The 25,793-nt window shown below is 41.8% G+C and overlaps 1 protein-coding gene and 2 pseudogenes across 13 annotated transcripts in view; 2 read left to right on the top strand and 1 right to left on the bottom strand.

Annotated features, from left to right (window-relative positions):
• Positions 1 to 25,793, top strand: part of JADE1 (jade family PHD finger 1) — a 299,180-nt gene that overhangs the window by 204,055 nt on the left and 69,332 nt on the right. The window lies entirely within an intron of this gene.
• Positions 14,517 to 18,048, bottom strand: LOC147355141 (hsc70-interacting protein pseudogene; annotated as a pseudogene).
• On the top strand, positions 23,597 to 24,109 carry LOC147355140 (eukaryotic translation initiation factor 1 pseudogene; annotated as a pseudogene).

Here is a 25,793-nt window from a genome sequence, read left to right as displayed (position 1 = left end):
GGAGAGGGAGTGGGTCAGGCGTCTCCTATTGGACGTGACTTGGTGACTCGCGGTCCTCCGCCTTTTCACAGCAATCTCCCAAAGGGAGGGAGAGAGTCACAACACCAAGGGGCAAACTGGCAACCCTGAGAGGTCCTTCCCTCTCAGAGAGCACGCGCAGGCTGTTACTCTGAAGAGGGGAGACTGCTTGCAGTTTTCCAAGTAGATAGTCTGGCGTTTGCTAAAGAAGTGCCTTTTTGTTCAGTTATCCCTCGTAGAAGAGAACACATGTAAAAGTTAAGAAAATTCAATTTAGAAAGATGGTAACGATAACCCTGTGTACGAGACAGCAAAAGAGACACTGATGTATAGATCAGTCTTATGGACTCTGTGGGAGAGGGAGAGGGTGGGGAGATTTGGGAGAATGGCATTGAAACATGTGTAATATCATATATGAAACGAGTCGCCAGTCCAGGTTCGATGCACAATACTGGATGCTTGGGGCTGGTGCGCTGGGACGACCCAGAGGGAGGGTATGGGGAGGGAGGAGGGTTCAGGATGGGGAGCATGGGTATACCTGTGGCGGATTCATTTCGATGTTTGGCAAAACTAATACGATATTGTAAAGTTTAAAAATAAAATAAAATTTAAAAACAACAACAACAACAAAAAAAAAGTTAAGAAAATTCAATACTGAGAATAATTTTTTTTTTACTTTAAAAAATTTTCTAATATATAAGTGTGATTCTTAGTTCCAGAGACTCAATTACTCAGTTATCAGAGATAATATGGATAAGGTGACAAGACCTATACCATCTACCTTGCTGCTCAAACAGAAATCTAGGATTCATGTTGTTTCCTCTTTTCATACCCAGTCTATTAGTCTCATTATTTGTCCTTTATGTATACACACATATAAATATATATATATATATTTTATTTGTCTGCATTTTGGGTCTGAGTTGCATCATATGATTTCTTTCGTTGCGGCGCATGGACTCTCTAGTTGCGGCACGCGAGCTCAGTAGTTGTGGCACATGGGCTTAGTTGCTCTGCAGCATGTGGGATCTTAGTTCCATGACCAAGGATCAAATCCACATCCCCTGCATTGCAAGGCAAATTCTCAACCACTGCACCACCAGGGACGTCCCTCAGAATATTTTAATTCATCCAGTTTTCTCCATTCCCATGATACCATTTTACTTTAAATCATAGCCCTATCTCACCTGAACAGTTACAATAATCTCTTAAATAGAACTCACTCTTACTTCTCTATACTCTGTCTTGTGGTAGCCAGAGAGGTTTTTTTAAACATCATGTCTTTCATGAGGTTGCGTCAGCTTCAGTGGCTTCCTTCAAGGGCTATAGATGAGTTGGCCCTTCCCTACCATCTAAGTTCATTTCCTACCATGCTCTGCCCTCATACCATGGGCGTGTTTAAGGTCCGTGGACTAAGCCAACCTCTTATCTGCCTCAGAGACTTTGCCCTCGTTTTCCCCTGACTGTAATGCTGGCCTCCTCGTGACTGGTTCTTTCCTATCTTTTAGGTCTTAGCATAAACATCACCTCCACAGATAGGATCTCCCCAACCTGTCTCCTTCCCTTGTTTTTTCCCTTTTATTAATATCCTCTGCTCATTGTGTTCATAGCACTTATAATCTAAAATTGTCCTATTTATTTGTTAATGTATATGCTGACTGTTGATCTCTTCTCTCCCACAACAGAATCTAAGCTTTTCCAAGATAGGAACCATACTTGCTTTTGTGACATCACTGCATCTACAATACTTGTAATAGTGCCTAGAACATAGTAGATATTCAGTGGGTATTTGTGAAATGAATGAATAAAGAATAAAGAAAGGTCACCTGAGCACGAGTTAGCAAACTCTAACCCGTCAAGGGCCAATGAGTAAATATTTAATGTTTGTCACCTACAATCTCTGTAGTCTGTTCTTCATGTAATGACCATTCTTCACTGTTACAAAAGCAGACCACAGGCTGGATGTGTCCCAAGGGTCATGGATGACAAGCCTCATCTAGACTAAGGGAGACGTTTACCCGAGACCATAGTTACCTCTGATGTCTAACTTTTGTATACTTGTCTTGAGTTCTAGGATGTAGTAGATAAACAGGAGTAGCTGTGTCAGTTGTTATCTCCTTGTTCATGACCGCTTCTTAGTGAACCTGTTCCCCTCATTTCTTGGAGACGAATAACTTTATCAGATAAAATATCGCTCAGTCATGTCTGACTCTTTGTGACCTAATGGACCGTAGCTCGCCAGACTCCTCTGTCCATGGAGTTCTCCAGGCAAGATTTCTGAAGTGGGTAGCCATTCCCTTCTCCAGGGGATCTTCCTGACCCAGGGATAGAACCCAGGTCTCCCACATTGCAGATAGATTTTGCCATCTGAGCCACCAGAGAAGCCCTATTTATGGGAATAACCACCAGAGAATAAGTTTGTATGCTACCTGATTTCCTCCACACCTCCTACTTGCTACTCATGGCCAGTTGTACTAGAGCTGAACTCTACCCTAATCACATGATGTCTCTGTGGAATTTGGAATTGGGCCACTAAAATTTAACCAATTAGATGCTGTAATGGGGTCTTGAAATAAAATAGTTGAGTAGATCCAAAGCAAATGTAAGAGCGTATTTTCAGAGAATAGAGATACCACAATACAAAGGAAGTCAGTCTACTAAAACCACTGAGAAAGAAGGAGCTACACAGGTATAAGCCAAGACCTGAAGCCCCAGGGTCCTGTGAGAAAAGGCCTAGCCTTGGGTCCTGTACATCCAGTCCCATGGCCTGCATGGTCTAGGTTTGCTTTGCTTATGTCCTTGATATCTGTGAGGTGGTCTGTTGTTATCTCTTAACTGACCTAATCTGAGAGAGCTTCTATTCCTGACAATGGGACTGACTGTTTCAAGTTACTATCAAAACTATCAATCAATACACACAAATTTGACAGATGCCTGCTATGTTGAGGACATCTGATAAACATTATATGTATAAGAAATTGTTACTGCCTTTAAGGAGTGTAAATATAGTTGAGGGATGAGACAGAGATATACAAAATAATAATTAAAAGCATAAGGCCATGTGTGGTAAGTACCTCATGACAGGATTCTGTGTGTCTAAGGTTTTAAAAAAATCAATTTTAATGGTATTTAAAGCAAAATGAAAATGGATGCTAAGGAAATAATACTGTTTCAAAAGAATTACACAGTAGTGCATCCTTACAAATGAAATTGCTTTTTATTAACAATTACACTTTTATTTATCTGAGTATTTAAAGGACATTTTAGCAGAATTTTAAAATTAGCCATGAGTCAAATCTATTTAGATTAACCAAGAATAAACCATTCCTGTACTCTTTCTGAAAGAGATAATGACTATTCTCAGACTATCTAAAAAATGTTTGGTCTTAACAACAAAGAACAGATAAAGTCCCTGGTGTATTCAAAGTGAACTCAGGGTATTTTATCAATACAGGCATCAGGTTACCAATTGCTTTAAAAATGCACTCCCTGATACTGTCTCTGTGTGGACAAAACATTCACTCTGAAAAACCATCTCTAGAGATCTGTGTCTAATATAGGTGTGTATAGGAATTTTTCTTTGCAGCCAAAGATGGAGAAGCTCTATACAGTCAACAAAAACAAGACCAGGAGCTGACTGTGGCTCAGATCATGAACTCCTTGTTGCCAGATTCAGACTTAAATTGAAAAAAGTAGGGAAAACCACTAGACCATTCAGGTATGACCTAAATCAAATCCCTTATGATTATACAGTGGAAGTGAGAAATAGATTTAAGGGCCTAGATCTGATAGATAGAGTGCCTGATGAACTATAGAATGAGGTTCGTGACATTGTACAGGAGACAGGGATCAAGACCATCCCTATGGAAAAGAAATGCAAAAAGCAAAATGGCTGTCTGGGGAGGCCTTACAAATAGCTGTGAAAACAAGAGAAGCAAAAAGCAAAGGAGAAAAGGAAAGATATAGCATCTGAATGCAGAGTTCCAAAGAATAGCAAGAAGAGATAAGAAAGCCTTCCTCAGCGATCAATGCAAAGAAATAGAGGAAAACAACAGAATAGGAAAGACTAGAGATCTCATTAAGAAAATTAGAGATACCAAGGGAACATTTCATGCAAAGATGGGCTCGAAAAAGGACAGAAATGGTATGGACCTAACAGAAGCAGAAGATATTAAGAAGAGGTGGCAAGAATACACAGAGAATTGTACAAAAAAGACCTTCACGACCCAGATAATCATGATGGTGTGATCACTGACAGACATCCTGGAATGTGAAGTCAAGTGGGCCTTAGAAAACATCACTAAGAACAAAGCTAGTGGAGGTGATAGAATTCCAGTTGAGCTATTTCAAATCCTAGAAGATAATGCTGTGAAAGTGCTGCACTCAATATGCCAGCAAATTTGGAAAACTCAACAGTGGCCACAGGACTGGAAAAGGTCAGTTTTTATTCCAATCCCAAAGAAAGGCAATGCCAAAGAATGCTCAAACTACCACACAGTCGCACTCATCTCACACGCTAGTAAAGTAATGCTCAAAATCCTCCAAGCCAGGCTTCAGCAATACGTGAACCGTGAACTTCCTGATGTTCAAGCTGGTTTTAGAAAAGGCAGAAGAACTAGAGCTCAAATTGCCAACATCCGCTGGATCGTGGAAAAAGCAAGAGAGTTCCAGAAAAACATCTATTTCTGCTTGATTGACTATGCCAAAGCCTTTGACTGTGTGGATCACAATAAACTGTGGAAAATTCTGAAAGAGATGGGAATACCAGACCACCTGACCTGCCTCTTGAGAAATCTGTATGCAGGTCAGGAAGCAACAGTTAGAACTGGACATGGAACAACAGACTGGTTCCAAATAGGAAAAGGAGTACCTCGAGGCTGAATATTGTCACCCTGCTTATTTAACTTCTATGCAGAGTACATCATGAGAAACACTGGACTGGAAGAAACACAAGCTGGAATCAAGATTGCCGAGAGAAAAATCAGTAACCTCAGATAAGCAGATGACACCACCTTTATGGCAGAAAGTGAAGAGGAACTCAAAAGCCTCTTGATGAAAGTGAAAGTGGAGAGTGAAAAAGTTGGCTCAACATTCAGAAAACGAAGATCATGGCGTCCGGTCCCATCACTTCATGGGAAATAGATGGGGAAACAGTGGAAACAGTGTCAGACTTCATTTTTTGGGGCTCCAAAATCACTGCAGATGGTAATTGCAGCCATGAAATTAAAAGACGCTTACTCCTTGGAAGGAAAGTTATGACCAACCTAGATAGCATATTGAAAAGCAGAGACATTACTTTGCCAACAAAGGTCTGTCTAGTCCCGGCTATGGTTTTTCCAGTGGTCATGTATGGATGTGAGAGTTGGACTGTGAAGAAAGCTAAGCGCTGAAGAATTGATGCTTTTGAACTGTGGTGTTGGAGAAGACTCTTGAGAGTCCCTTGGCCTGCAAGGAGATCCAACCAGTCCATTCTGAAGGAAATCAGCCCTGGGATTTCTTTGGAAGGAATGATGCTAAAGCTGAAACTCCAGTACTTTGGCCACCTCATGTGAAGAGTTGACTCATTGGAAAAGACTCTGATGCTGGGAGGGATTGGGGGCAGGAGGAGAAGAGGACGCCAGAGGATGAGATGGCTGGATGGCATCACTGACTCGATGGATGTGAGTCTGAGTGAACTCTGGGAGTTGGTGATGGACAGGGAGGCCTGGTGTGCTGCGATTCATGAGGTCGCAAAGAATCGGACATGACTGAGCGACTGAACTGAACTGATAGGAATTAATTCAGAGAAGGCAATGGCACCCCACTCCAGTACTCTTGCCTGGAAAATCCCATGGACAGAGGAGCCTGGTAGGCTGCAGTCCATGGGGTGGCGAAGAGTCAGACATGACTGAGTGACTTCACTTTCACTTTTCACTTTCATGCATTGGAGAAGGAAATGGCAACCCACTCCAGTGTTCTTGCCTGGAGAATGCCAGGGACGGGGGAGCCTGGTGGGTTGCTGTCTATGGGGTCGCACAGAGTCGAACACAACTGAAGTGACTTAGCAGCTGCAGCAGCAGGAATTAATTTTTCCTGAAAAATGTGTAGAAATACCATTTTCTAGGGATACTGCCTGTAAAATCTAAAGATCTACTCAGTCTGAAGTAGAAATAAACTCCATAAAGAGGACAAGTTTTCCAGGATTGTTTGTTGTTGTTGTTGTGGCATGGGGTATCTTTAGTTTTGGCGTACAAACTCTTACTTGCGGCATGTGGGTTCTAGTTGCCTGACCAGGGGGGCCCCTGCATTGGGAGCACAGAGGCTTAGCCACTGGGCCACCAGGGAATTCCCTATCAAGATTTTTTTTAAGTAAGTTTTTATCAAAGCATTGTTTTAAAAGGAAATAAAGATGGGAAATGAGGAGTAATAAGATTAATAGCCTGTCATATGAATGCACAGAAATTCAGCCTATATACCATAATCTACACTTTAGGTACCAGCAATTTTTCTTCATCCACTGAGTATATACACCTGATACAAAACAGGGTATGAGTCAGTAATTACTTTGTGTTCATATGCCAATACTAATAGTATTAATTATACCAGTAAACCAATCAGTGGTTCTCCAGCTTAAGATCAGAATCACTTGGGAGCTTATCGAAACAGATTTACTGAACTCCCAGAGTCTCTGCTTTAGTAGGTAGGCCTGACAATGTGCACTTCTAACAAGTTTCTAAGGTGATACTGATGCTACTGGTCTGAGCGTCTGCACTGAGAACCACGGAACCAACAACATTCACGTAAGCCTGGACTTCCCTGCTGGATATGCCTAGAGAGTCCACTAGAACCGTGTGAAGAAACAGCCTGAGGTGATTTTCTTATGAATTCTAATGCTCAAAAGTCAGACAGTGATTCTAGGGATTCTGTAATTCTGATTGATTTTTAATTTCCGCATTTTCACGTAAGGCCCAGTGCCAGCTCATAGTGGTGGCTTAGGTAAAGAAGTGCATGTAGCAGGCTCCCATGAGAGTCACCAGCAAAGGTCCACGGCAGAAAATCTTCTCACCCAAGAAGCTCACACTAAGTGCTCTGGTGACTGTGCTGGCCCAGTCCAGTTGGCATGTTTGGAAAGGACTGTCCAAAAAAATGGAGTTCTGATGCAAGCGACTACATGGGTGACCTTGAAAATGTTGTGCCAAGTGAAAGAGGCCAGTCCTCAGAGACCACGTAACATGTGATCCTGTTCATATAAAAGTTCAGAACAGGGAAGTCTACGGATACTGAAAGTGGATTAGTAGTTTTAGAGCTGAAGGGTAGAGGTGGGGGAGTTGGGGAAGAGGTTATCTAAAGGGTACAAGGTGTCTTTTTGAGGTGATATAAATGTTCTAAAATGGTGGTGATGGTTGTACACACCTGTGAATATGCTAAAAACCATTGTATTGTACACTTCAAATGGGTGAATTATATGATATCTGATTTATATCTCAATGAAGCTGTTAAGGGAAAAAATACTGTCCACGGGCAGTTTAGTCATCCTCATGCCAGGCTCAGCATCTTCCTAGTGTCCAAAAAGCTTTCCCTGGTACTTGTGCATGCACAGACTATCTCAAACAGATGGCCAGGCACTAATGTTAGTGGCCATTTCTAAAAGCAAAGAAGGGATTCCCAAAATATAATTAAGCTTCTGTTACCTATTACTTTTATCTGAAGTGGCAGAAGAAAGGTCATTAAAAAAGCACAAAAGACCAACAGAACAGTTTTCTGGCTTCTTTCGAAAGCGGTTTGTAAAATAAAAATTTAATGTTCCAAGTGTGAGAATTAGGAGAAATCACTGAGGCAAGGCTTACACCCTAGGAAAGCACAGTTTGAAGGGGACCATGAAACTTGGGCTTCAGAAAGCATCTTTATATATCCCACAGTATAGAGATGGTATTAAGAAGTGAAATAACTTTTCTTTCAAGGGCTACATGAAGAAGCTGGTATGTGAAGGAAAACACCCTGAACTGTCCAGGCCTTGGACACACTAAAAAAAAAAAAAAACTTCAGAAAATGCAAGTCATGCCAAAAGCAAATTGCCTCAGAGGTAATTCATGACTATGTTTATAAAACATTTTCTGAGCACATATAATAGCTCCCAGCACTATAGTCAGACACTGTCCTAGGTTTAATAATACCAAAGAAAGAGAGGCTGGCCCAGTCTTCAAGGGGCTTGTTCTTCTACTACTTTCTGGGGACCACTTTGACAAATGGTGCTTTGGAAGCATAGAAAAGGGCCAGGTAAAGTATTCCGTGGGCTTAGAGACAGCTTCCTGTAGAAAATGACCCTTGAGCTGAGTTTTAAAGAAGAAGTAGACGTTAGCTGGAGAAGGTGATGGCGCCTCACTCCAGTACTCTTGCCTGGAAAACCCCATGGATGGAGGAGCCTGGTAGGCTCCAGTCCATGGGGTCGCGAAGAGTCAGACACAACTGAGCGACTTCCCTTTCACTTTTCACTTTCATGCATTGGAGAAGGAAATGGCAACCCACTCCAGTGTTCTTGCCTGGAGAATCCCAGGGACGGGGGAGCCTGGTGGGCTTCCATCTATGGGGTAGCACAGAGTCAGACAAGACTGAAGTGACTTAGCAGTAACAGCAGCAGCAGCAGCAGATGTTAGCTAGCTAGAGAATGAAGGGATAGAACATGACAGTGTGACCTTAAGAGCGAATGAGGAAGCTTAGCTTTGGAAGACACTGTTGGCAGTGGCTTGGCTCCTTCATGGTCCTGGCACATGCAGAATTGGTCTACTGTAGTTCTAGAATTCCCTGGGTAACCCTGATCCCTGGGATCTGGTGACATTACTTCCTCCTTTTATTTTTCCACTCATAGAATTTGCCATTGGTGGTGGTTTGCTATCATTGCTTGCTTCTGCTTGCCTCACTGTCCTGATTGACTTCTTAGCTCTTTCATCAGCTCTGTAACCAGTTTACTATAGTAAATGTCCTCTGCTCCGAAGACCAAAAAAGGAAAAAAAAGAAGCAAAAGAAAAAAGTGGGAAAGCAGGGAAACAACAGACAGTATCGTTTCTGATGGAAACAGCAATTACCTGTGAATGGCTGGGGTGAACAGTTGTGTGAACAAGAGAAGTAGAGTGTTAGGTGCTAAACTGAAAGCCACCGAGAGTCACTGCAGGATTAAGCAGGTGTCTGATTAGCATTTAGTAAGATCACCTTAGGGCTTCCCAGAAGGCACTAGTGGTAAAGAACCAGCCTGCCAATGCAGGAGACATGAGAGACTCGGGTTCTCTCCCTGGATCAGGAAGATCCCCTGGAGGAGAGCATGGCAATCCACGCCAGTATTCTTGCCTGGAGCATCCCATGGACAGAGGAGCCTGGCTGGGCTACAGTCCATAGGGTCCCAAAGTGTTGGACATGACTGAAGTGACTTAGCACACACACATGCAAAACCACCTTGGTAGTAATGCAGAGAGTAGGTTTATTGGGGTTGGTCATGCTCAGCTTATAAGTAGGAAAACCATTTAGGAACTGTTTCAATAACTTGGTGAAGGATGATACTGGTATGGACTAGGCATTGGACCAACATTTTGGTCTCAAGTGCCCTTTATGCTCCTGAAAATTATTGAACTCTCCAAGATAGCTGACTTAGTTCTCCACAGCACATACAGACACAACAAGATTACTTGTTGATGAATATTTCCATTTAAGAGCCTAGACAACTTTTCTGAAAAATTTCTTGGCTGATTCTCTTCTAGTGCTTAAACTAGTCAAAAAGAAGGGGCAGAGGAAGCATCATGTCCTCTGTTTGAAACTAATCGTGATTCTGTCTCTGGAGCCAGGATTGGGGCTGGATTCAGCCTCCTCTGAAGCTTATGGAGGCATCTACCAACAAGGAAGGCTGTGGAAAGGGTAAGGGGTATCAGGGCAGCACTATTGTGGCTGTCATAGGACTCATCAGTGTAGAAGCTGTCCATCAAAGCCCCAGATCTAGCGATGATTAACCAGAGAGACAATGAAGTAAAATGAGCTGGGACCTGAGGACTGGACTGTAATGTGCAGCGACACTTAAGGAACGAGCAAAGGAAAGGCATGCTCTGAAAGAAAGTCTGGGGTAGAAGGAATAGTGGTTAGAACCGTTGGGCTCTAAGTCAGGCTGCTATCGTTGAGCTCCAAGAATGCTGTTACCTGCCTGATCTTGAGAAAATTACTTAGATTTTCTAAATCTGTCTTCTCATCTAAAAGATGGCAGAAATAATTATGCCTATTTCATTAGTGCTATTAAGAGGGAGGATTAAATATAGTAATTGTGTAGTTGGCACAGAACCCTTATTAAATGAGGGCTATTGTCTTATTAGCATTGTATTAATGAGGATCTGCTTCAGAGATGGAAAAATAATCAGATGTAACAGAAGTCAGGAGAGAAGAGAATTTAAAAAAATATCTCCAGCGATAAATACTGAAAAGAAGTCGCTTAAGATAAGGACTCTCATGCAATACTTAAGGGTTATCCTATTCATATTTTTAGCATCTACTATTGGCTTATATTAAACTAGCAGTCAACTAAATCCACAAGATGTTTTTACACAAACTCCGGTCAGACGAGGTCTCCATCTTTCTGTACCTGTGTAGCTAGTGGCAAGATTTAATTTATGTACTACATTGTCGCTAACCACTAGCCTTGTAAGAGTAATTTGAATCTTTGATCTATTTTGCTTACATTAGGTGACATTTCCATTGTTAATGTCATCTGCATATTTGATATATATATCTTGTTTATTTTTGTCTAGTACTTTAACAGTTAAGTGGTAAGTTACGTTTATCTATGCTTCATTCTGTCTCCATATTTATTTCACATAGGGTTGTGATAAATAAGTAAATGCCTGAACATGCCTAGTACTGTGTGTAGCACAAAGAAGATGTTCCTAAATTCTTCCCTACTGCCTTCTCTCTTCTTCTCTGGATCACTCTTCTTTTTCTCTCCTTTCTTTTTAAATTTCTTTAAAACTTTGTTTTAACATATTGCCTTGCTTACAGAGAGAAACTACATATAGAATAGGATAGTGTTTTAAAATCCAATTGGCTGGGATAGATTAAACTGAATTTCATGCTTTGAGTTGGTGACAGCTCCGTAAAGTGAGGATAAAGGCATAAATATACTTCTGTCTCCTTTTCTCATGGTTCGCTAATCCCGGCTCGAATGCTCTACCTCCCATGCCTCTCTCCCACATCCCCTCTAGACCCTCAAAACAGAGCACAGTCACTTCACTGCTAATAGAAATGAATTCATTGAGTATCTATAATGTGTACAGCGTCAGGTTAGGACTGAAGTTAAGATACTTGAAGCCAGAAACAGTCTCTCTGCCTTTTAGGACCTAATGAAATCTAGTATCTGGGTTTAATTCCCTTCTGCTGGAGTCTGTTTTCCTGTAAATCGATGATCCCATGCTAACAGCTGGGGAGAGAAAGAAAGGAGACCCCTGTGGATTTTGCCCTCCCTCCCAGGTAATATGTACATTTTGTACTTATACTCTTTCCTGGTTCCAACAAATATTTCTGAAACTTTCATTGTATGCCAGGCATGATTATAAATACTAAGGGTACTGTGGAGAATAAGGCAGGCAAGGTCCTTATTCTCATGGGATTTATAGTCTAGACGGGGTAGTCAGACAATAAACACAAAGAAAAATGCATGGACAGGGCACTGTTCGACATAAATGTGATCTAGAGTATTTGAACAAGTGACACGCTGCAGAGTGGCTCCTTTGGGTTGAGTGGGCAGGAAAAGCTCCTCTAAGCAGGTGACATTTCAGCTGAGACCTGAATCACAAGAAAGAACCAGTTACACTAAGATCTAAAGAACATTCCAGGCAGAAGACAAACTAGTACAGAGCCCCGGAGGTAGGGATAAAATCCCTGTGTTCACAGGGCTGAAAGGAGGCCAGCGTGGCTGGAGTGCGGCACCTGAGGGGGAGAGCGGTGTGAGATAAAGCAGGAAAGCCATGGGCCAGATCACCTGGCAAGGCCTGGCCACCTGGGGGCCTGTGAGAGTGTCCTGGGGAGCTTCAAAAATGTTGGGATCCCTCCTCCAGAGATTGATTCACTTGATCTGAGGTGGAGCCCAAGCGACAGAAGTTCACAGAGGCCTCTGTGCAGCCTGGGTTGAGGATTGGTGATATCTGGGATTCACAAGCCGTGGTAGGGAGTTTGTATTTTCTTCTAAAGTGGAATGGGGAGTCACTAGGGCTATTTAGCAGAAGAGAGATGGGATTTGAGTAATTTATTTAAAAGATCCCCCTAGATGCTACATGGAGAAGGGACTATAGAGGATCAAGAGAGAAAGCAGGCGATTATTGTCTTTTTGTGGACATATGCTTTCATTTCTCCTGGGTAAATACCTAGGAATGGAGTCGCTGGAAACAACCCAAATGTCTATCAAAAGGTGAATGGATAAATAAACTGTGATGTGTCCATACAGTAAAATACCACTCAGCAATAAACACAAAGAACTACCGCAATAACATGGATGGACCTCAAAACCATTATACCGAGCAAACTCAGGCAGACACAAAACAGTATATACTACACTAATCCTCTTATGAGGTTTAGGAAAAGGTAAAACTAATCTGTGGTGATAGCAATCAGAAGAGGCTGCCTCTAGGGGCTAGAGACGACGGGAAGAGGTTTAGTAGAGAATTTATTAGGGTAATGGAAATGTGTATTTTGATTACATGAGTATACATGTTTATCAAAACTCCTTTGAATTGTGCACTTAGGATCTGTGCATTTCATTGTACATGGATTTTATACCAATTCAAAAAAAAAGAACTACTACACACCTTCTAGAATGACTTAAAAAATGCCAGGTGCTGGAGAGGATAAAGAACAACTGGGACTCCCAGATGTTACTGGTGGGAGTGCAAAATGGAAATTAGTTAAGTAGTTTCTGATAAAATTAAACAGGCGCTTACCATATGGTTCACCAATCTCACATGTAGATGTTTACCAAGAGAAATAAACTGTGTCACAAAAAGACCTGTATGTGAATGTTTATAGACAAAAGCAACAAGGGTTGTAATTAGGAGGCTCTTTGCAGTGTTCTGGTGAAAGATGATGGCATAGCCTAGGCTAAGATGTAGATGAAAGATAGGAGATGGAATGGAGACAGGCTATGGAGATGAAGAAAAGTCAGCAAGTTCAGGATATGTTCTGGAGGTAGAATCTGTGGGAACCGCATTGTCGATTTTGTGAGAAGGAGAGAGGAATCAAGAGTGACTTAAGGTTTTGGTATAAGCATCTGGGTGGTTGATGATGTCACTGACGGAGCTGTTGAAGACTGGGATGAGTAGGGTAGGGGAGAGGAAAATCAAAAGCTCTTTTAAACCATGTTAAGTCTGAGATGTTTATTAGACTTTGTGGATATTTTAGTAGTGGACTGCTAGAAAATATGCTTCCATCTTTTACTGTTAAAATATAAACTTTCAGGACTTCTCTGGTGGCCCAGGGGTTAAGACCCTGCTCCCACTGTAGGGGTGTGTATTCAGTCCCTGCTTGGGGAACTAAGATCCTGCACGTTACGTGCTGTGCTCAGCTGCTCAGTCATGTCCGATTCTTTGCAACCCAGTGGACTGTAGCCCACCAGGCTCCTCTATCCATGGAATTTTCCAGGCAAGAATACTGGAGTGGGTTGCTATTTCCTTCTCTAGGAGAGCTTCCTGACCCAGGGGTTGAACCTGCATCTTTACCACTGTGACACTTGCTGTGGCAAACTGCGTGGTGCAGTTAAAAAGGAGCTTTCAATCTGGTCAAGTGGAGAATGCTGTGATCGTAGGTGGCGGTAGAATGCAGTTCCTTGAGGTTGTGATAGAGTCAGTAACAGACTTATGAGAAGGGGGATTAGATATATTTTAGTGTTTCTCTATCATTGTGGACCCAACACATAGAAAAGACAGGAAAAAAACTTCAGGATGAAGCGAAACAATAAATAGTTTTAATCCAAGCCAGTGGTATAATCACTTGACTGGAGGTTTATAAGAACCAATCAGGCTTGAAAATTAGATAATGATATGATTTGGATTTAGGGATATGGGCTAATATGGCCATTCCTTGTAAGCTATCTACTGCTATATAACAAATTACCCCCAAATTTAAATTAATAAGAATATAAATGTTTATTATCTTACACAGTGTTTATGGATCAAGAATTTGGGATCAGCTTAGTGGGTTTTGTTTTTCAGTGGAAAGGGCTGCTTAATAGTTGTTCTTGTTTTAATATTTTTCAGGTTTTAAAAATGTTTAAAGTTTTTGATTCCCAGTAGGAAAGTATTATCTGAATGATTGTTTTAATGGCAAACCACTGAAAATTGTTTCAGCTTCATTTGGGACAGAGGGAGAGAGACTATCTTCAGAGCACCATAGCTTTTCCTTCGTCAGCAGGTCAGAAGTACACTGGATTGTTTTACTGTGACATCCATTAGGTGATCTCAGTTGCTTTTCCTTCAGCATGGGCTTTATTTGTCAGAAGGGCCTTAGGCTTGCCCTCCAAATTTGGCTGACGATTTACAGATGAGACTCACAACTTTTGGGCTGCTCTGATATTTCAACATATTGAAGCTCTGGATCACATCCTAGAAGGCCGTCATAACTTCTAAAACCTGCATGTCCGTAAGAACCTCTGGATCACTAGTAATTTCATTGAGCCCAAGCATTCCTGCCATTCCAGGCATACCCCATCCCATTCCAGGCATTCTTCCAGGAAAATTAGCAGGTGTTGCCCAGGGAAAGCCACCTGAAAAATAGCTATATTGAGCTCCTGTTTGTCTTCTGATTTCTCCCTCCTTCTGGGGTCTTCTCTGTTTCTCCCAAGCCTTCTTAACCCTTTCCATTTTTTCTTTGAGCCTTTGGTCTTCATGGTTTCACTCAGACTTTCTCTGTTGTTCAGCAGTTTTCTGGGCCCTTGGTTGAACTTCTTTCAGCATTACACTAACATTGTAATCTAGTTTACGGTCAAGGGCAGGACCATGGACTGCTTCTACCCAGTGGCCCAGAGGTACATGTGCTTTTCCTGCCCACTTGTAAGGCTGAGCTGAATCAGGATTTATTTCAGTATCTCTGTCAAAGTTTCAGATGGTAGCATTTGACTTCTGTAATTTGATGAAGACTCTGGCTCTCTTGGCATACAGAGAAGATTCAGCATAACGGCATCTGTAAACAAGTCAATGGCTTTCTGTAGCTCACCATCATTTAGGGCCTCAATGGCAACCACATTTTTATCATTTGCCTGATCCATCATCCCCTGTTATCTCAACATTTTCATCTCCCATTCCTTGGCAGGCATCAGTGTTTGATTCAATCACACTTTACATTTTTATTATAGATGACTTTAGTTCAGACCCTCAGTTGTGTCCAACTCTTTGCAACCCCATGGACTGCAGCACACCAGGCTTCCCTATCCATCACCAACTCCTGGAGCTTGCTCAAACTCATGTCCATCATGTCAGTGATACCATCAAACCATCTCATCCTCTCTCATCCCCTTCTCTTCCTGCCTTCAGTCTTTCCCAGCATCAGGGTCTTTTCCAATGAGTCAGTTCTTTGCATCAGGTGGCCAAAGTATTGGAGTTTCATCTTCAACATCAGTCCTTCCAATGAATATTCAGGACTGATTTCCTTTAGGATGGACTGGTTGGATCTCCTTGCAGTCTAAGGGACTCTAAAGCGTCTTCTCTAACACCACAGTTCAAAAAGCATCAGTTCTTCAGTGCTCAGCTTTCTTTATAGTCCAACTCTCACATTCATATGTGACTACTGGAAAAACCATAGCTTTGACTAGATGGACCTTTGTTGGCAAAGTAATGTCTCTGCTTTTTAATATGCTGTCTATGTTGGTCATAGCTTTTCTTGCAAGGAGCGAGCGTCTTTTAATTTCATGGTTGCAGTCACCATCTGCAGTGATTTCGGAGCCCCAAAGATAAAGTCTGTCACTGTTGCCATTGTTTCTCCCATCTATTTGCTATGAAGTGATGGGACCAGATGCCATGATCTTAGTTTTTTGAATGTTGAGTCTTAAGCCAGCCTTTTCACTCTCCTCTTTCACTTTCATCAAAAGGTTCTTCAGTTCCTCTTCACTTTCTGCCATAAAGGTGGTATCATCTGCGTATTTGAAGTTATTGATATTTCTCCTGGCAATCTTGATTCCAGCTTCTGCTTCATCCAGTCTGGCATTTCGCACGATATGCTCTGCATATAAGTTAAATAAGCAGGGTGACAGTATATAGCCTTGATGTAATCCTTTCCCAGTTCGGAACCAGTCTGTTGTTCCATGTCCAGTTCTAACTTTTGCTTCTTGACCTGCATTCAGATTTCTCATGAGGCAGGTAAGCTAGTCTGGCATTCCCATCTCTTGAAGAATTTTCCACTTTGTTGTGAGCTACAGAGTCAAAGGCTTTGGTGTAATCAATGAAGCAGAAGTTGATGTTTCTCTGGAATTCTCTTGCTTTTTCGGTGATCCAGCAGATGTTGGCTAGTAGGTCTCTGGTTCCTCTGCCTTTTCTAAATCCAGCTTGAACATCTGGAATTTCATGGTTCACATACTGTAGAAGTCTGGCTTGGAGAATTTTGAACATTACATTGCTAGTGTGTGAGATGAGTGCAATTGTGTGGTAGTTTGAACATTCTTTAGCATTGCCCTTCTTTGGGATTGGAATGAAAAGTGACCTTTTCCAGTCCTGTGGCCACTGCTAAGTTTTCCAAATTTGCTGGCATATTGAGTGCAGCACTTCACAGCATCATCTTTTAAGATTTGAAATAACTCAACTGGAATTCTATCACCTCCATAGCTTTGTTCATAGTAATGCTTCCCAAGGCCCACTTGACTTCGCATTCCAGGATGTCTGGCTCTAGGTGAGTGATCACACCATCGTGGTTATCTGGGTCATGAAGATCATTTTTATATAGTTCTTCTGTGTATTTTTGCCACCTCTTCTTTATCTCTTCTGCTTCTGTTAGGTCCATACCATTTCTGTCCTTTATTGTGCCCATTTTTGCACGAAATATTCCTTGTATCTCTAATTTTCTTGAAGAGATCTCTAGTCTTTCCCATTCTATTGTTTTCCTCTATTTCTCGGCATTGATCACTGAGTAAGGCTTTCTTATCTCTCTCCTTGCTATTCTTTGGAACTCTGCATTTAAATGGGTATATCTTCCCTTTTCTCCTTTGTCTTTAGCTTCTCTTCTTTTCTCAGCTATTTGTAAGGCCTCCTCAGACAACCATTTTGCCTTTCTGCATTTCATTTTCTTGGGGATGGCCTTGATCACCACCTCCTCTACAGTGTTACAAACCTCTGTCCATAATTCTTCAGGCACTCTGTCTATTAGATCTAATCCCTTGAATCTATTTGTCACTTTCACTGTATAATTGTTGGGGATTTGATTTAGATCATACCCGAATGGTCTAGTAGTTTTCCCTACTTTCTTCAATTTAAGTCTGAGTTTGGCAATAAGGAGTTCATGATCTGAGCCACAGTCAGCTGCTGGTCTTGTTTTTGCTGACTGTATAGAGCTTCTCCATCTTTGGCTGTGAAGAATATAATCAATCTGATTTATGTTTTGACCATCTGGTGATGTCCATGTGTAGAGTCTTCTCTTGTGTTGTTAGAAGAGGGTGTTACTTACCTCACTTGATATGCGCTTCTTTGGTGGCTCAGACCATAAGGGATCTGCCTGCAGTTCAGGAGATGCGGGTTCAGTCCTTGGATTGGAAAGATCACCCGGAGAAGGGAATGGCTACCCACTCCAGTATTCTTATCTGGAAAATCCTGTGGACAGAGGAGCCTGGCAGGCTGTAGTTGGATACCACAGAGCAACTAGCACTTTCCTTCACTTGAAAGTTTGTCTTTATGTTTTCCTCTGCCTTCTCAGGATCTGGCTTTTCTTCCTTGGTATGTTCTTCTGACTTAGATTTATGAGTAGCAAGTGGTATTTTACCCCCATTACCTTCTACCCACTCCTCAGTAAGTACATTTCTTCAGTGTGCAGGACATTGGAATCTTGCTTACATATTTTTATGACGGTTCAAAGCTCTCACTTTGAGGATTCCTTGGTCCAGCAAGGCTGAGACTGAGACCAGGTTCCACACCAGGACCACACGGTAGGGTGAGACTGCTCAGTTTCGAGTCTGGATATCTCCTAACGTCGCAGTCAGTATGTTCGGCAGGACTACAGTTATTTGAAGGCTTCACTGGGGCTAGAGTAGCTGTTTCCCAGATTCATAAACATGGCAATTTAATTCTAGCTGTTGGTAGGAGGACTCAGTTCCTCACCACATAGACCTCTCCCTGGGCTGCATGAGTAGCTGGCTTCCTCCACAATAAACAATCCAGCAGTGTGCAAGGTAGAGGAAGCAATGTCTTTTATGACCTAGCTTCAGAAGTCATTCTCCATTGTTTCCACAGTATCCTATTGATTACAGGTCAGGCTCATTCAGAGTAGAAGTATCTACACAGGGGAGTGACTAACAGGAGGGTAGCATCATTGGAGGGTGTCAAGTCCCTTTTCTGGTTTTGTAGTTTATGATATATTAAGAGTATAAAGGGACTCTTCTTTGTGGTGTTATATGAGAAAAATTCCCCTAGATATTTATGGCTCCAGACCTTATATGCAATTCAACCAGCTTTAGAATGTCGTCAAAAGAATTTGAGAAGATAAACATTTTTTTAAGCAATAAGCATTTTTTAAAACATTGGGAAAGCTTACAATTAAATATAGAAATGTACTAAAAATGAAACACATGGTATTAGTATTTTTGTGTAAAGGATTCTGTATATTTAGTATTTTAAGTTTTTATAATGTTTAGAAGATCTAATAGAATAATAACACGTTATATGTGTAATGCTTATTTAAAAGGTGTAACTAAGTAATTGATTTGCATTTGTGATTTTAAGTGGAAATGTTTCAAATGTAAATGCAACATTAGACATTTAAAAGAACTTAAAATTAACATATTTATAAGATTAATTTATTAGATATATGTAAATTACTTAAGTACTTGGAAAGTGTTTTTTGGTTTCAGTTGAATTTTTTGGTCATTCAACAGAAGAACTTAATATATATATTTATATATATTAATATTTATAAAGTTATAAATTTTTTAAATAGATTAATTAATGACCAACCATTTAATGTGACCAACTATTAATCAAAAGTCCCTTTAGAAGGGATTGTTTAAATTTAACTATCTATAAAAGTTTATAAATCTATATATGTGTGTGTGTGTGAAGTCGCTCAGTTGCGTCCAACTCTTTGTGACCCCGTGGACTGTAGCCCGCCAGGCTCCTCTGTCCATGGGATTCTCCAGGCAAGAATACTGGAGTGGGTTGCCATTTCCTTCTCCAGGGGATCTTCCCAACCCAGGGATCGAACTCGGGTCTGCTGCATTGCAGGCAGACGCTTTACCCTCTGAGCCACCAGTATAAGCTAACATAAATATCTCCTTGGATTTTGATTTTGTAAAGGCAAGCATTAATTTTTCAAAACCAAAGTAACTTTTGAATACTTTTCTTTGAATGCATTAAAGTTCACCTTGAGTAAATAGATTTACTTGGATGGCAGGTGGGGAAGCAGGGGAAGAGAGATTTTGACTGATGGGTCAACCCTGCCTGGAGAAGCATGGGCCTGACTCGTGCTCTGGCCTGATGACTGAGTTGGTCCACAGTTAAGAACTCTTCTCTGCCTGGGCCCGAGGGTGCGGAGGGGGGCAAGGAGCCAGACCTCTGTCGGTACTGTCTGTTCCCCCTCCCACCTCCTTGAGCTCTTGCATGTAATAAGTGCCACACTAGCCTTAATTCCAAGTCACAGCATGATTCTTTCTTTCTCCAAAAAAGCTGAGCACATGGCATACTGGTCTTTATTAACTTGCTCTTTGATTGTCCAAGGGACTTCTAACTGACCTGCAGGACTAATTGTGGCTGTATTAAGCAATGAGTACAGTTAAAAAAAAAAAAAAAGCACATCAGCAAGTCCTAGACATAAAAGCTGCAAGTTCACCACATTGTCATAATATGACTTATAAAACAAAAATATAGCCAAACATTGATTAGTATGGGTTATAGCACAGACTCACATGTAGCTTTTGGTTGTAATATTGAAGTTTTAAATTTACTGTAACTGATCTTATGCCTGAACCTCCTACCCAGCTAGGTTGTGGACAGGAGCACTCTTAAATTTTCCATTAGTTGTATTTTTGTGTCTTCCATCAAAGTTCAACTCCCAGTTCATGCTCTTTGCCTGAGACGGCATCTGGATGCCTGAGAAGAGCCTTGGAAGTGCCAAGTGCCAGAGTAAGGGCTGCTGTCTGACAGAGGATGGCCTGATCTTCAGAGTGGCACCTGTCCAGTGCCTGGCCCTGCTGGCCTTCCCACCAGTTTTAGCGTCCACTCCTGCTGACTAAGGAATCACCACAACCTCTCAATCCCAAATTCTCCCGGAGGCCTCCTCTTGCCCTCCCCACCACCCTGCTTCCGCCCTCCTCTGCCCTTCAGCAGTGCAGGGTGCTCCTCCCCACTCCTATCCTGCTTTGAGAGTTCGTAGTCTAGTGGCTGAGATTAACACATTTTGTGGAAAAGGTGACATTTAAGCCAGAGTTTGAAAGGTGTGTGCAGTTTCAGCAAGCAGAGATAAAGAATAAAAAATGACTTCCAGGAAAAAAGAAGCATGAATATCAAAGGACACAAATGGTTCCTTTTTCCTTCCCCCTCCTAGTTGTATTTCTATAAAAATCATCTTCTTGGTACCGTGTGATCACATGGTTTCTGTAAGAATCATCTTCTGACCATATAATATTAGTTGCTGAATGTTGGTGGAATTTTTACTCAACAGGCCACTCAGTTCTTCCTTGGGAATTTTGAACTGAAACTAAGCAAAAAAGTAGTCACTTTCTCTTGGTTAACAGAAGTTAAGTTTTGGAGCTCTCGATGACTATGACCTTGAGAAGAGAAAGAAAAGAGGAAAAGAGAAAGGAAGAGTAAGAAAAAGAAATGGAGGGCATACAGAGGGGAAAAACATCACAGACCGGGAATCCTGGTGACCGTTGTGTCTCAGATTTTGGACATTCCTGTGGTTCAACTGCATTTCTGTTCTTGGGATCCTTGAGATATAGTAATACCTTTCTGATAAATTTCTTTTCCCTTCAGCTAAATTGAGTTTTTTGGATTTTGTTGTCATTGTCTTTTTTTTTTTTGCAATTCTCCTAATGAATTGTGTTAGTTTCCTATTGCTGCTGTAATGAATTATCAAAACCTGGTGGCTTAAAACAACAGTGTGTTCTCTCACAGTTCTGGGAGGTACAAGTCCGCAACCAAGGTGTCCGCAGCGACATGCTCCTACTGAAGAGTCTAGAAAAGATTACTTCCTTGACTCTTTCTAGCTTCTGGTGGTTGCTGGCAAGCCTTGGCATTCCCTGGCTCGTAGCTGCATCACTCTCATTTCTGCCTCCATCTTCACGTGGCCGTCTTCCTTCTGTATGTCTCTCTGTGTCTTCATGTGTCCTTCACATTAGGACACCAGTCGTTTTATTTAGAGCCCCAACTATCCAGCAAGATCTCATCTAAACTAATTACATCCACAAAGGCCACACTCTGAGGGTCCAGGTGGACATGAATTTGAGGGGATACTATTCAACTAAGTATACCATTCAACACACAAAGGCACTGGGGCTACAAGTTCAGGTCCTGTTTCGAGCCAGGTGCTTGAGGAGGTGGAGTGCTCTGCTGAGGATGCTGAGGTTTGCCCTCTACCCACAGAGGAGGCACAGAGTGCTGTATGCAGGAGAGTATCATGGTCAGAGTTTCATGGAGGATTGCTCTGGTCACAGCGTGCTAAATAAACTGGGGCCAGCAGGGCTAAGGAGGAAGGAACACCAGTTTTACTATTGGATAATTCAAGTGATAGGAAATACCATCTTGAGTCAGGATAGATGGTATGGGAAGAGGAGGAAGGAACAAGTGGGAGACATATTGCAAATTCAAAGTTAACCAGTTGTTGTTCAATTGCTCAGTCATGTCCAGCTCTGCAATTCCACGGACTGCAGCACACCAGGCTTCCCTGTCCTTCACAATCTCCTGGAGCTTGCTCAAACTCATGTCCATTGAAATAATGATGTCATCCAACCATCTCATCCTCTGTTGCCCCCTTTTCTTCCTGCCCTCAATCTACCAACATCAGGGTCTTTTCCAATGAGTCGGCTCTTTGCATCAGGTGGCCAAAGGATTGGAGCTTCACCATCAGTCCTTCCAATGAATATTCAGGACTAATTTCCTTTAGGATTGACTAGTTGGATTTCCTTGCTGTCCAAAGGACTCTCAAGAGCCCTCTGTAGCACCACAGCTCAAAATCGTCAGTTCTTCGGCGCTCAGCCTTCTTTATGGTCCAACTCTTACATCCATACTTGACTACTGGAAAAGTCATAGCTTTGACTATACGGACCTTTGTCAGCAAAGTAATGTCTCTGCTTTTTAATACGCCATCTAGGTTTGTCACAGTTTTTCTTTCAAGGAGCAAGCGTCTTTAAATTTTATGGCTGCAGTCACTGGAGTGATTTTGGAGCCCAAGAAAATAACTTGAAGTTAACCAGACTTGGCAGTTAATATGTTGTGGGTGGGAGGAAGCGAGCAAAGCAAGCGAAGCATCTAGGTGACTGTACAATATGGGTGGTCCCTGCACATGGCTGAGTGGTTGCCAAGTGAGAGATGGTATTACCCGGAGGTCTGGGATTAAAGGGAAATGCAAGCCTTGAGGATCCCACAGGGTAGACCCCAGAGACTTGATGAGTGGTCAGGGAGTTGGAAGTAGGCTTTTTCAGTTGGGATTACTTCCATGAAAAGCATCCCATGTTTGTATAAGAGGATTCCGTGGCATAGTCCTTACCTGCTTTTGCTTTTGTGTTTTCAAATACTCTTTACCTACATCAGGGTCTTTGTCTGGACAGTGTATTTTTTAATTTTAATACATGTTGCCAGGTTACTTTCCTAAAAGGCTGTAACAATTCACTTTTCTACTGGCATTGTATGAGAGTCCCCTTTCCTCCTTATTCCCACGATTGGTAGGTATTCACTCTTTAATTTTTGCTATCTGAAATTATGACTTCTTTTAATGGCTGCAAAACATTCCACCCTATCAACATACCATAAAATGCTTAAATATTTTCCTATTTTTGGACATTACATTGTTTCCCTTCTTTGCTATAATAAAATTAATAACCCAGAAATGGGCATTTTTACATAAATCTCTGTCTATCCAATGATACTTATAACGGCTGTTGTAATTTGAAAGAATATAACATAGATATAGTTTCCCCAGGCTCTTGCGTTGTTGTTTTTCTGCCTGTGTGCCTTTCTTTCATTTCACTGCTAATATTTTAGGTGGACAGAGGAGGGTATAAGAAAGGGAAAGGGTTAAAACAAATAGATTTGCCCAGTCACTGAGCCATCACCAGGGACTCAGTAGCCTCCCCGTCGAGCCCCCTGGCTTCCCCGCGCTCTGCCCCCCACCTGCCCACCTTCTCCCGCCTCTGCCTTCTGCTGGCCCTTTCCACCGAGGAAAGGAATCGTATCATATGTCTGCTATCCAGAACCTCCATTCGTTCGACCCCTTTGTTGATGCAAGTAAGGGTGATGATCTGCATCCTGCTGGCACTGAGGATTATATCCATATAAGAATTCAACAGAGAAATGGCAGGAAGACCCTCACTACTATCCAAGGGATCGCTGATGATTACGATAAAAAAAAAAAAACCAGTGAAGGCATTTAAGAAGAAATTTGCCTGCAATAGTACTGGAATTGAGCATCCAGAATATGGAGAAGTAATTCAGCTACAGGGTGACCAGCACAAGAACATATGCCAGTTCCTGGTAGAGACTGGACTGCCTAAGGACGACCAGCTGAAGGTTCATGGGTTTTAAGTGCTTTTGGCTCACTGAAGCTTAAGTGAGGATTTCCTTGTAATGAGTACAATTTCCCTTCTGTCCTTTGTCACAAGTTTAAAAACCTCACAGCTTGTATAATGTAACCATTTGGGGTCTGCTTTTAACTTGGACTAGTGTAACTCCTTCATGCAATAAACTGAAAAGAGCCATAAAAAAATAGATTTTTAATTTTCTATGAATTCTATTTCTGTCTGTCATTACTAAAGTGATCTGGAATTGCTGTTAAGCCATTATATATATATATTTTATTTAATATATATTTAAATAAATTATATATATGTGTGTGTATATATATATATATATATATATATATATGGCTGTGCCAGTGTTAGCTGTGCCACGAGGAATATTCAGTCTCTGCACATGGGATCTTTTTTGGCTGAGGCATGTGAACTTCTTAATTGTGGCTTAAGGGACCTAGTTTCCTGACCAGGGATCGAAACCAGGTCCCCTGCACTGGGAGCATGGACTGGTAGCCACTGGACCACTAGGGAGGTCCCTGAGCTATTATTGATTCTCTAACTTTCCCTTGTCCATACATGAAGTTTCTCATTTAATGGAGGGAAGAACAAATGCATCCTAGTATCCTGGCACTGTCTGTAACCTACAAAACCAGCCTATTTTCTTAGACCTTGAAATTCTGAAAAGCATCAAACTTTTCTTGCCATGATGATGAAGAAAAAAGATGAGATTTAAATCTTTATACCATGAATGGTGTATGTTATAATTGTTGTTGTTTAGTTGCTCAGTTGTGTCTGACTCTTTGCAGCCCCAGGGACTTTAGCCTGCCAGGCCCCTCTGTCTATGGAATTTTTTCAGGGAAGAATACTAGAGTAGGTTGCCATTTCCTTCTCCAGGGGATCTTCCCAACTGAGGGATTGAACCCGCATCTCTTGCATTGCAGGCGGATTCTTTATCACTGAGCCAACAGGGAAGCCCATATGTTATATGACTGGAAAAATAAACATCTTTTTCTATATTCCTCTCCCTTAAACTTTACCTATTACAGTCAGAATGCTTCGATTGCAGAATTCTCACTTGAGCAAGGTTTTTATGTAACATTATTCATATTCTTGGCCTTGGATGCCAATTAAGTCTCTCAAGTCTAAAACTGCTTTGTTTGCTTTTTAAAGAGATCTGCCCACCTTACAGGCCTACAAGTTAACTCACCAGCTTGCTCCCTCCCCCCGTTTCCTCCCCAGAGGACTTTGCTTCTGTTGGTTTCCTGCCAGCTCTTACTTTCAAATTGAAATAGTTCAGTTTCTCTGTTTCTAGAACATAGAATTCATTACTCCTGGATTTTTGCCAACAATGTCCCTCTCATGTTTTTAAAACTAAGATGAATGTTACAGAGTGACCTAGTGGGCTCGACCCATGATTAGAAGTCAGTGAGTGATATATGAGATGTCTACATGGATGCTCTATTCTGGGCAGTGGAGCTGCTAGGGGAACAGGCCTCTGGTAGGGTGGGAAGGGCTTCGAGGGCGAAGCCTTGGGGCTGGAGTGGAGAAATATGTGTGAGAGATTAGGTAAGATCTGGCTGATGTGAGGCAAGACTCAAATTCTTCCCCTGCCCTCAGGGTCCTGGTGAGTCTCTACCATAGAAAGGGCATAGTCATTAATTCTTCTTGGCCATTTAGATGGAAAACAGAAAGCCAGGTGACAGAGAATATTTATAAAGGGCTCTAGGAAGAGCCACTCCTTTTTTCCTTTTTACAGTATTTTCAATACTTCTTTTCTCTTGCTACCCTTGCAAGCCTGCTTAGCCTTTTGTTTGTACTGGTACTGAAAAGGTGAGCCTTCCTGCAGGAGAGCAGAAATCGTAGG

This window comes from Bos grunniens, chromosome 17, assembly GCF_055505025.1.
Source record: "Bos grunniens cultivar Pamir isolate PY7600 chromosome 17, Bosgru_T2T1.0, whole genome shotgun sequence".
Classification (NCBI taxonomy): Eukaryota; Metazoa; Chordata; class Mammalia; order Artiodactyla; family Bovidae; genus Bos; species Bos grunniens.
This window is presented reverse-complemented; position numbering and strand designations above follow the sequence as displayed.